This window comes from Macaca thibetana, chromosome X, assembly GCF_024542745.1.
Source record: "Macaca thibetana thibetana isolate TM-01 chromosome X, ASM2454274v1, whole genome shotgun sequence".
NCBI classification, from domain to species: Eukaryota; Metazoa; Chordata; class Mammalia; order Primates; family Cercopithecidae; genus Macaca; species Macaca thibetana.
Window position 1 is genome coordinate 96,663,315 of NC_065598.1, and position 12,250 is coordinate 96,675,564.

The 12,250-nt window shown below is 41.1% G+C and overlaps 1 pseudogene across 1 annotated transcript; it reads right to left on the reverse strand.

Annotated features, from left to right (window-relative positions):
* Positions 1–8,831: 8,831 nt before the first annotated feature.
* On the reverse strand, positions 8,832–11,902 carry LOC126945971 (heterogeneous nuclear ribonucleoprotein A1-like; annotated as a pseudogene). Its single transcript, XR_007722566.1, has one exon. The product of XR_007722566.1 is annotated as a heterogeneous nuclear ribonucleoprotein A1-like (transcript).
* Positions 11,903–12,250: the final 348 nt, after the last annotated feature.

A 12,250-nucleotide genomic window follows, 5' to 3' on the forward strand; every position in this document is an offset into this window, starting at 1 on the left:
TGGAGTGGTAAGAGACAGTCAATCACTAGCAATGAAAATATTTTACATTTGTAAATTTTACAAAAATACTTGCCCATGCCCAAGACCACATATTAAAAGAGAAACTAAATCCTGTCCATGGAAGGGTGACCAGGTTGATGTAATGATTTGAAAGCATCCTATATTAGAAGGATTTAAAGAGTGTAGGGAATTTGGCCTGGAAAAGGTTTATCAGGGACATGAGTTTATCTACATTTTTTTTTAGAAGATTTAGATTTTTTTGTATGTGACCCAAGGAGTCAACCAAGGAATGGGGGCTCTAAAGTAACACACTTTTGGTTGGGCACGGTGGCTCACGCCTATAATCCCAGCACTTTGGGAGGCCGAGGTGGGCGGATCACCGGGGTCAGCAGTTTGAGAACAGCCTGGCCAACATGGCAAAACCCCATCTCTACCTAAAATACAAAAATTAGCCTGGCATGGTGGTGCATGCCTGTAGTCCCAGCTACTCAGGAGGCTGAGGTACTTGAATCACTTGAACCCAGGAGGCAGGGGTTGTGGTGAGCCAAGGTCATGCCACTGCACTCCAGCCTGGCCAACAGAAAAAGACTCTGTGTCAAAAAATAAAAATAAAAATAAAGTAACACTTTTTTTTTTCAATATAAAGCAGAATTTTCCAACACAGGTGTTCAGAGAAGTAAAGAAGTAATGTGTTTCCTATTACTTGAGACTCTCAAGGAAAAATGGACAACCCCTTGTCAGCTTCTTATAAGGGGAATATCAGCACCAGGAGGATGGTTAACTAAATGTCCCTTAGATATACTCCAACATTGAGATCCTGTGATTCATAAAAGAATGATCTATAATCTGGATGATAATTTATGTATTATCTAAAGAATTATATATGCCATGCTGATCGGACCCTTATGTCTGTGAGGTAGGACCCCCATTCCCAATATCAGAGTACTATGAAGTCCGTTGATAAGTTGGTGATCACAGAATCTGAGCTAAGATAGTCAGATGATCTTAACGGAATATTACTATTAAACTGTAGCAGCAAACTCACTTGGCCCTTTTCAAGATAAGATTACACCAGCAAATTCAACTAAAATATTCATGCCCCAAATCTGAAACCTCCCTCTCTTGGGCAATGCTGGACACACTAAAAACTTCTCACCATCAATACATTTATGCGGCCAACAAACATATGAAAAAAAGCTCATCATCACTGGCCATTAGAGAAATGCAAATCAAAACCACAATGAGATACCATCTCACGCCAGTTACAATGGTGATCATTAAAAAGTCAGGAAACAACAGATGCTGGAGAGTATGTGGAGAAATAGGTATGCTTTTACACTGTTGGTGGGAGTGTAAATTAGTTCAACCATTGTGAAAGACAGTATGGTGATTCCTCAAGAATCTAGAACCAGAAATACCATTTGACCCAGCAATCCCATTACTGGGTATATACCCAAAGGATTATAAATCATTCTACTATAAAGACACATGCACGTGTATGTTTACGGCAGCACTATTTAAAATAGCAAAGACTTGGAACCAACCCAAATGCCCATCAATAATAGACTGGATAAAGAAAATGTGGCACATATGTACCATGGAATAGTATGCAGCCATAAAAAAGAATGAGTTCATGTCCTTTGCAGGGACATGGATGAAGCTGGAAACCATCATCCTCAGCAAACTAACACAGGAACAGAAAACCAAATACTGCATGTTCTCACTCATAAGTGGGATTTGAACAATGAGAACACATGGACATAGGGAGGAGAACATCACACACTGGGGCCTGTTGGGGGGTGGCAGGCAAGGGGAGAAAGAGCATGAGGACAAATACCTAATGTTTAAACTGTTAAGTAATTCAACACTCTCTGTTACATATTAATTCCTGGAAGAGGTGTACCAGAGTTGTAACTGTAAAGGCAACTTTGGGACAAATGAGGACAGACACAAGTGATCAGGAAGAAGACAAAACATGCAGGTCAGGGAAGGGCTGTGTGTTTACAGTTTGCAAGAATCCACCTTAAAAACTATATGGGCTTAAAAACTAGATGATGGGTTGATAGGTGCAGCAAACCACCATGGCACATGTATACCTATGTAACAAACCTGCACGTTCAGCACATGTATCCCAGAACTTAAAGTAAAATAAAAATAAGTTAAAATAAATAAATAAAACTTCTCACCATCAACTTCCCTTTTTTGTAAATTCTCCAAGAATTGCTTTCCTTCTGTTGGCTCTAGACATTATAATAGTCCCCTCCACCCTGTATTGTTTCACCTATTTTAATGTTTGCATTTCCCAGGTTTATGGATTATAGGGCATTGATTAAATTTCAGGTTGCTTCCTGGAGATCTCTAGGGAGTACTTAAACGTCATCAGTAACTTATTCATAGTTTTACCATAGACTGCAGTCTTTCGGAAAGATTTCCTGTAGACGGTTGATCCCACCCATGGTAGGTGGATTCTTGCAAACTATAAACACACAGCCCTTCCCTGACCTGCATGTTCTGTCTTCTTCCTGATCACTTGTGTCTGTCCTCATTTGTCCCAAATTTGCCTTTACAGTTACAAATCTTGTACACCTCTTCCAGGAATTAAGATGTAACAGAGAGTGTTGAATTACTTAATAGTTTAAGCATGTGCTTAGGACATCATCAGAAAAAATTGTTTTGAGAATACTTTTAAGAATTTATAAAAGAATTTAATGGCTGGTATTTCAAAAACAAAAATTTAAGTAGTCATGGGAAAAATGATAGTTTGTTTTACTTATTTTATTGTTTATAATTACTTTTAATTTGAATCCATAGAGGATAGTGTTGGGAGGACATTCGTTTCTTTTAAATCTTAGAGCCTTTAAAGGTATTAATCTGGTCTTGATTACAGCATCCAAAAATGAAACATCCCATAATGATACAAGGGACTGATACATGTGGAATCATTTGAAATCAATTCTTTTTACTACGTTGGAGCAGAACCAGACCTCACCAAAGTAGCACCTCATAAAGGCAACATGGTATGATGGAGCTGGATTTGACCTCCAGCTCCCCACTCATTATTAATGCTGCCTTGGAAAAGTCTAACTTTGCTCAGCCTCAGTTTCTTCTTCTGTAACTTAGCATACTGATCCCTCATGGAGAACGTATCCAAATTGTAGCCTATATTGACAGGCAGAAGGCAAAGTGGTGCTGCGGAAGAGATGGTAGAGCAGTATGGTATAGTGGTTAGAAACAGATTCCAGAGCCAGTCTACTTAGGTTTGAAGTCTGCCTCATTATCCATAAAATGGGTTGTTGTAAGAATTAAATGAGTTAAAGTATGGAAATCAATGAGAACACTGCCTGACATATAAAAAGCACTCCATAGTTGCTTGCTACAATGATGATGATGACGATGAGCCCTAAGAAAATATAAGCAGAGGACCTAAACTCAATACTACTTTCTTTTGCCATTGAAAAGGGGAGCAGAAACTATAGATCAGAGACCATTATTATACAAACTTTGTAAGATTATGAAACTTTTGTCACTCCCTTGTGTCTGTCGGTTTTACCCTGTTTTCTCCAGAGTTTAGTAAATTTTAAATGAGCCTGTGTGCTTGGCTTCAATAGTAGCAAGAAACTGGGAAGGTGCAGAGTTTGTGTCTCATTCTGCAGCTAGGCTTGGGAAGATAATTACCAAAGGAGAAAACAGGTGGTATCCCTATGGCCACAAGGAAGAAAGAACACTGGGGGTGGCCCTAAGCCTGGAAAGGGGCCCAGGGACTCAATGATGGAAAGGTTTATGTAGTTCCCTGTTCTCCTTACTCCCCTCACAGGGCTGTGGTGAGCATCGAATGAGCTGGTATGTATAACAGTGATTTTTAGGCCAATAAGTGTCATGGAGACATCACTAGAATAGCAGTAAGTACTTTCATGTTACATCTGCTACTTTGGAAATCTGCCCTCAAAAGTGTATATGTAAGACTTATTCAGCTCAGAAACAATGTTCAAATCTTGCCTTTTCTTTAAGACCGATTAAGCTCTGCCTCTTCCAGGAAGTCTTCTCTGACCACCTCAGTCATCATACCACACTGTCTTCTAATTTTTGTAGCATGACATAGCATGAGTTCCTCATGTTCTTACCTCTCTCATAGCCTGTGAAACCTCCCATTGTTATTTACCCTTTTCTGAACAAGTCCTGTCTTATCCAGATTGTCCCTTAAGGCAGAGCACAAAGCTTTCCATGAACAGTAGATGTTCAATAAGCATTTGTCATGTGGTGGTGTGGTAGGCAGAATAATAGACCCCTAAAGATGTCCACATCCTAAGCCTTTGAATACGTTACCTTGCATGGCAAAGGGGAATGAAGGTGGAATTAAGATTGCTAATCAGTTGACCCCAAAGTAGGGAGATTATTGTGGATTATATGGGTGTCCTAATGTAATCATAAGGATCCTTAGAAATGGAAGAGGGACACAGAAGTCAGACTGATGAGATGTGAGAAGAACATGACCTACTATTACTGACTTTGAAGACAGAGAAAGGAAGCCAGGAGCCAAGGAATGTGGGCTGGAACTTCTGCCATAGAGCCTCCAGAAAGTAATGCAGCCCTGTCAGCACCTTGATTTTAACCCAGTGAGAGCCAATGCAGAATTATGACATCCAGAACCATAAGATAATGATAAGTGTGTATTGCTTTAAGTCACAAAGTTTATAGTAATTTGTTACAGCAGCAATAGGGAAGTAATACAGATGGTAAAGAAAAGACTTTCCTGCAACCATATTTACTGGCTCTGAACTGACTACCCGTAGCCCAGGAAAGAAGATAGGCCGGGTGCAGTGGCTCATACCTGCAATCCCAGCATTTCGGGAGGCTGAGGTAGGCGGGTCACTTGAGTTCAGGAGTTCGAGACCAGCCTGGCCAACATGGTGAAACTCCATCTCTACTAAAAACACAAAAAATTAACCTGTCATGGTGGTGGGCACCTGTAATCCCAGCTACCTGGGAGGCTGAGGCAGGAGAATTACTTGAGCCCTGGAGGCGGAGGTTGCACTGAGCTGAGATCACGCCACTGCACTCCAGCCTAGGTGACAAAGCGAGACTCCATCTCAAGAAAAAAAAAAAAAAAAAAAAAAAAAAGGAGATAAAGCCACAAGATTTCAGAGCTAAAGGCTGACAATGTATAGTCCCTACCATCAACACAACGTGCTGTGGATAAATGCATTAGAACTATTTTGGTTGCAAGTAAAGCAATATGTAAACGATTGGCCTTTTAAATAGGAAATGCAACTGCTTTAAAAAAAAAATCCTTTTCCTTTGTTGTATTAGGAGCACTTAACACATGGGACCTCTCCCAGAACAGAATGCAAATATTTGCCCTCCCTTCTGGAGAGTACAAGATGAGACCATCTGAATTTTGAAGACTGAGCCCTCTTTGCAGTTAAGAAAAAGATTTTCATGGTTAAGACTTTGGACTCTGCTTTGAAGCTCTTCACCATGGGTCATCAAGGTCTCTCAGTAACAAAAAAAAAGAAAAGAAAAATAAATTGGTTGCTCCCCTTGCTTTGGAATTTCAACCCCTTTGGACATAACCATGAAATAACTGGTCATTTAACAGTTTCATGGTTCCATTTCTAAAATCAGACAATGTTGCTTTCAATGAGACCACAGCAGATGAGAGGCAGAGCAGAGTGTAAGCAAGTCAGATTGGCAGTTACCTAGGTAGGTTGTACGGATTTTTTTTTTTTCTGAGAAATTAGAAATTCTATTCCTCCTCTCCAAGCCACTAAAAAATAGCCTTTTCATTAGTGTGTTATAAGGCAGAAAAATTTTACCATTTGGAATTTTTCCTTTGAGAAAAGCTTTGTTCCTGAAAGCTATAGTTAAATTCCATCGTTAACTTGTGGTGGTGGAGGGATAAGTGGGCTTGGTCTTCTGTCCAAGGGAGAAAGAGAAATAACCCATCAACCCACGATCACCTGTTGCTCATTATATTTTCACCAAGAGTAGGGTCCAGAGAGAAACAGACCTAAGAGAGGTAAACTTGAAGGTGAAGTAAAAACAGAAAGATTTGTAACAGGGGCATCTGACAAGAACTAATAGTTAGAACAGGATACTGCAGCAGTGGACTTTGAAAAATAGGAGTGCATTGGGCATTTGGAGGTGGGCTGAAGCCAAAGTGGGTGCCCAAGTGGGGAAGCTTGACAATCCATTCGATCCATCCAACAGTGCCCTCCCCTGACCTACTGAATCAGAATTTTCATTTTAGCAGGACCACCAGGTGGTTCATACCCATACTAAATTTGAGATGCATTGCCCTAAGGTGTCTGCAACCCACAAGGGCTTAAAAACTACTGACTTAAGCAGGTTTGGAAAAAGATTAAATAGAAAAAAGTTGGAACCTGATCTCAGAAAACTGTTAAATTAAATTCTTTCCTCTGTTCCTTTAAAGATTTGTCTTTTAAGAAACAGTTTTTAAAAATCAACTTTTCTTTCCTCCTTTGCTTAAATCTTCACAAACCACAAATAAGCTTACTTTCGTTATTGCAGGAAAAACCTGAATTTACTTGGATAAACATCAAAGGTTCCTGTTAGAGTCCTCTTTTGATCATTAAGAAGATACAAAAGCAAACAATAACAAAAAATCCCCAAGAGACCTTTGTTTAAGATATCAATTTGTCTTAGTAATTGTCATAAGTCATAAAAGACCTGGGAGACAGCAGGCAGGAGGTCATTAGGTTCACCACTCAATTTTCAGGCAGGTCAGAACTCGAAGTGGACAATTATCTTTTAAAAAACTCTGAGGAACAAAACATGGCCATTGCTCTGACTTAAAGCTCTTACACTCAGAAATCTCAGTTAGAAGTCAGCTTAGGGCCAGGCACAGTGACTCATGCCTGTAATCCCAGTACTTTGGGAGGCCGAGGTGGGCGGATCACGAGGTCAGGAGTTTGAGACCTGCCTGGCCAACATGGTGAAACCCTGCCTCTACTAAAAACACAAAAACTAGCTGGGCATGGTGGTGGCATGCCTGTAATCCCAGCTACTCAGGATGCTGAGGCAGAAGAATCGCTTGAACCCAGGAGGCAGAGGTTGCAGTGAGCCGAGATCATGCCACTGTACTCCAGCCTGCACGACAGAGCAAGACTCTGTCTCACAAAAAAAAAAAAAAAAAAAAGAAGAAGAAGAAGAAGAAGAAGAAGAAGAAGAAGAAGAAGAAGAAGAAGAAGAAGTCAGCTTAGGCCATGCACAGTGGCTCACGCCTATGATTCCAGCACTTTGGGAAGGCTGAGGCGGGTGGATCACCTGAGGTCAGGAGTTCATGACCAGCCTGGCTAACATGGTGAAACCCTATCTCTACTAAAAGTACAAAAATTAGCTGGACGTGGTTAATACCTGTAATCCCTGTAGTCCCAGCTACTCGGGAGGCTGAGGCTCAAGAATTGCTTGAACCTGGGAGGTGGAGGTTGTAGTGAGCTGAGATCGCACCACTGTACTCCAGCTTGGGTGACAGAGCCAGACTCCATCTCAAAAAAAAAAAAAAGAAGTCAGCTTAGCTCCCTAGCCTTTTCTAAGCCTGTTAATCTAATGGAAGGGATCACCCTTTTCTCTCTCATAGGTGGTCCAGCCAGGCCCATGAATATGTGCCTATCGGGCCTGAAAAGAGCTAGCCAGGCTGGAGAGAGAGCAGGTGATAGACAATCTTTGAGTAAAGATTGACAATGTGTTTCTGTCTTGGAACTAACCTCTCTTCACTCTGATTTTTGCTACCATTGAGTAGTTCCCTGGTAGTACAAGAAGAGAGAGAAAAGCCAACTGTGGGAGAGAGGAGTATTTTATTGTTTTATACTTGGTCTCTTAGACAGGTGTAGTTTATTTCAAAGGGGGAAAATGAATGTCTTTAGGAGTTTGAAATAAGCTCTATTTTCTCAGTGGAAACTTGATTCTATTGGAGTGTTTAGAGACTCAATCAGAGAATAAAGTGAGTGTTCATTCATTCAATGTTAATTCAACATTTATTAAATATTTAATTTTGAACGGGCATTATGTTAGGAGCTAATGATACAGAAGATGAACAAGTTTCTTGTCCTCAAGGAACTTACATTCTGGTGGGAGGGACAGATAAAAACAACTAAAAATAAAAGTATTTCAGGTAGTAATGAGTGCTATGAAGAAAACTGAAACAGGAAAGGGAGAAGGGAATGATGTGTGTGTGGTAGAGAGGCTATTTATTTATTTTTTCCTTTAATGTAAGCCTCTTTATGTTCATTAAAATGCTTTCTGAAATTGGTCATTTTTAAAAGGCTGCCCAAACACTTCAAATCTGTGGGTTTATGGAGGAGCATTAGCCAGCAGCTAGTTTCTATTCCTAGCAGAGTTTTGAACTTGAATTGTGATAGAAGCATTCAACATTATCAGGGGTAGTGGGTAGGGAAAGTCCAAATCTCTGCCAGTCCCAAATCCATAGAGTTGTCATTTCATTTAAGAGAATTAAATCGTTTATTGATTACATATGATAATGGATGCTACACAAGCTTCATTCCCATCTATAATTTTATCTGGTACCATTATTCAACTTAGATATATTGCATAGGATGTGCCAGCAATCATTTTTATAACCAATAATTCCATGATTTTGCTTGGGTAGTCCCTTTTAATGGTGAACTTCAGGTCACAACAGTAACTGTCAGTTCAACTACACCAAGGTTTCTGAAGACAATGGCTTCTCCACCCAAGCAGGTTGTATATAGATTCCAAATAGAACCCGGCATCACCCTGAAGGAATTCTAACTTCAAACTGTTGGGGAAATTTACCAAGATGGCTTCAGAGTAGACTAACTTTACACAGCACATTTTAAAAAAAGACATTTATTCAGTGTCACGATCAGACTGTTACATTTAGCAATCAACAACATGGGTGCAACAAAATAAAACTACATTAAAACCCTTTGTTGGAATGCTTTACACTTTCCACAGAACAGAAAATAAAACAACCTGTTATACAATTAGTCACAAATACAATCCTTGAGTTTTTTGCCCATACACATGAATATTTGTCTAAAATATGTCTTCTTTGTAGCAGCTAGGCCCTGCCACCACTGTGCTTGGCTGAGTTCACAAATCTGTTGTAACCTGTAGCTTCCCTGTCACTTCTCTGGCTCTCCACTCCTGCTAAGCTTTGTTTCCTAATTAAAATCTTCTGCCACTGCCATAGCTACTGCTGCTACTGGAACTGCCATAGACACTGTGGTTCGGTAAAGTATTGGCCTCCACCACCATAGGGGCCAGAGCTTCTGCCCCAAAGTTTCCTCCCTTCATGGGTCCAAAATTTGAAGACTGATTGTTGTAATTGCCAAAATCATTGTAGCTTCCACCACCTCCAAAATTGCTTCAATCATTACCAAATCCATTATAGCCATCCCCACTGCCACCATATCCACCACCACCACGGCTGCCACCAAAGCCACCACGACCACTGACATTTCCTCCATGACCAAAGTTGTCATTCCCACCGAAACTACCTCCACAACCACCACCAAAGTTTCCAGAACCACTTTAACCTCTTTGACTGGAAGAAGCACTAGCCATCTCTCGCTTTGACGGGGCTTTCCTAACTTCACAGTTGTGGCCATTCACAGTATGGTATTTTGGAATGACAATCTTATTCACGGATTCATGGTCGTCAAAGGTTACAAAGGCAAAGCCCCTTTTCTTGCCACTGCCTCAGTCAGTCATTATTTCAATCACTTCAATTTTTCCATGCTGTTCAAAATAATCTCTTAGGTGATGTTCTTCAGTGTCTTCTTCAATGCCACCAACAAGTTATCTTTTTCACAGTTAAGTGGGCACCTGGTCTTTGACAATCTTCTCTTAAGACAGCTCTCTTTGGTTCTACAACTTTTCCATCCACTTTGTATGGCCTTGCGTTCGTGGCTGCATCCACCTCCTCCACAGTGGCGTATGTAACAAACCCAAAGCCCCTGGAGCGCTTGGTGTTTGGATCTTTCATTACCACACAGTCTGCGAGCGTTCCCCATCGCTCAAAATGGCTCCTCAGGCTCTCAACGGTTGTTTCAAAGCTCAAACCTCTAATGAAGAGCTTCCTCAGCTGTTTGGGCTCTTTAGGAGACTCTGACTTAGACATGACGGAAGGGAGAAGAGAGACTTTAGTGATGCTTCTTGGGTGGTGTCCACAGGCAGAAAGGAGCAAGCTGACAAACGTATCTGGAGAGGCTATTTTAAATAGAGTGATCAGGGAAGGCCTTTTTGAGAAGGTGGCATATGAGATAATATGTGTATGCTGAGAAGGGAACAGCCAGCCTTCTTTAGGGTTCTAGACAGAAAGACTTGCCATGTACAAAGGACCTGAAATGAAAATCAGTTTAGTGTGCTAGAGGAATAGCAAGAAGGCAAGAGTTATGTGTTGAATTGTGTCTCCCCAAAAAATCATATGTTGAAGACATAACCTCTAGTGCCCTAGAATATAACCTTATTTGAAAATGGGGAACTGGCTGGGTGTGGTGGCTCATGCCTGTAATCCTAGCACTATGGGAGGCCGAGGTGGGCTGATCAAGTGAGGTCAGGAGTTCGAGACCAGTCATGGCCAACATGGTGAAACCCCATCTCTACTAAAAATAGAAAAATTAGCTGGGCATGGTAGTGTGTGCCTGTAGTCCCAGCTACTCAGGAGACTGAGACACAAGAATTGCTTGAACCCGGGAGGTGGAGGGTGTAGTGAGCTGAGATTGCACCACTGCACTCCAGCCTGGGTGACAGTGCAAGACTCTATCTCAAAAAAAAAAAAAAAAAAAAAAAAAAAAAGAAAGAAAAGAAAAGAAAAAGAAAAAAGAAAAAAAGAAAGTAGGTACCTTATAGATGTAATTAGTTAAGATGAGGTCATACTGGAGTAGGGTGGCTCCTAATGCAATATGACTGTGTCCTTATGAAAAGGGGGCAGGTTTTTTACTTTTTTTTTTTTTTAATATTTTAGAGACAGGGTCTTCCTAGATCATCCAGACTGGTCTCGAACTCCTAGCCTCAAGCAATCTTCCTGTGTCAGCCTCGCGAGTAGCCATGATTACAGGTGTGAGGCACTGTGCCTGGCTAAAAACGGGGAATGTCTGAATGCAAACATGCGCAGGGGAGAACACCATATAACGATGAAGGCAGAGATCAGGGTGATGCTTCTATAAGCCAAGGAATGCCAAAGATAGCCAGCAAACCACCAGAAGATAGGACACAGGCATGGAACAGATTCTTCCTCACAGCCCCCAAAAGGAACAAACCCAGGCAGATGTGGTGGCTCACACCTATAATCCCAGCAGTGTGAGAGGTTGACGTGAGTGGATAACTTGAGCCCAGGAGTTTGGGACCACCCTGGGCAACATGGTGAAACTCCATCTCTACAAAAAAATACAAAAATTAGCCGGGCATGCCTGTGGTCCCAGCCACCTGGGAGGCTGAGGTGGGAGGATCACCTGACCCCAGGAGGTTGAGACTGCAGTGAGCCATGATTGTGCCACTGCACTCCAGCCTGGGTGACAGACTGAGACCCTGATAAGGAACAAATCCTGCCTCAAGAAGTATGAGGCAACACATTCTGGTATTTAAACCACTCAATTTGTGATACTTTGCTATGGCATCCCAGCGAATGAATACAACCAGAGTTGCTGGACAGAAGTGAGGGTAGGTGGGGAGAGGTGAGTTCAGAGAGGTAGACAAAAGTCAGATTACCTAGGGCTTTGCAAATGGACCTAAACTCATTGTTTTTGGTAGATTTAGGAAGCTTCTGAAAATTAGAGGTAGGTGAGGACCATAAGTCACCTCTCCTACCTCCTTACTAGGTAGAATATTATAATGAAGGTAATTGTCAGACTGAATTCTATGACACATACAGCTATTAGCAATCAGGGATCAAAACAGTCATACAGTCTCTCCTTGTAAAGTCGGTCAAGTACAGGTTGGTGCAAAAGTAATTGCGGGTTTTGCCATTAAAAGCAATGATGAAAACCACAATTACTTTTGCACCAACCTGATACATGCTCTCTGATCTTTAGGAACTCCAGCAAGCTCTTTGCATAAAAAATCTACATGAAATACTTGGCCTAATATTGTGGTAACAGGATCAACCTATCTTCTGGTTGGAACAGGAAAATCTTCTATTAAGAAATACTATTTATTTTATTTATTTATTGCTGTGTTACAAATTACCCCCAACATGTAGTGGCTAAAAACAACATTTATTATCACTAGGGACATCTGGCAAACTGGC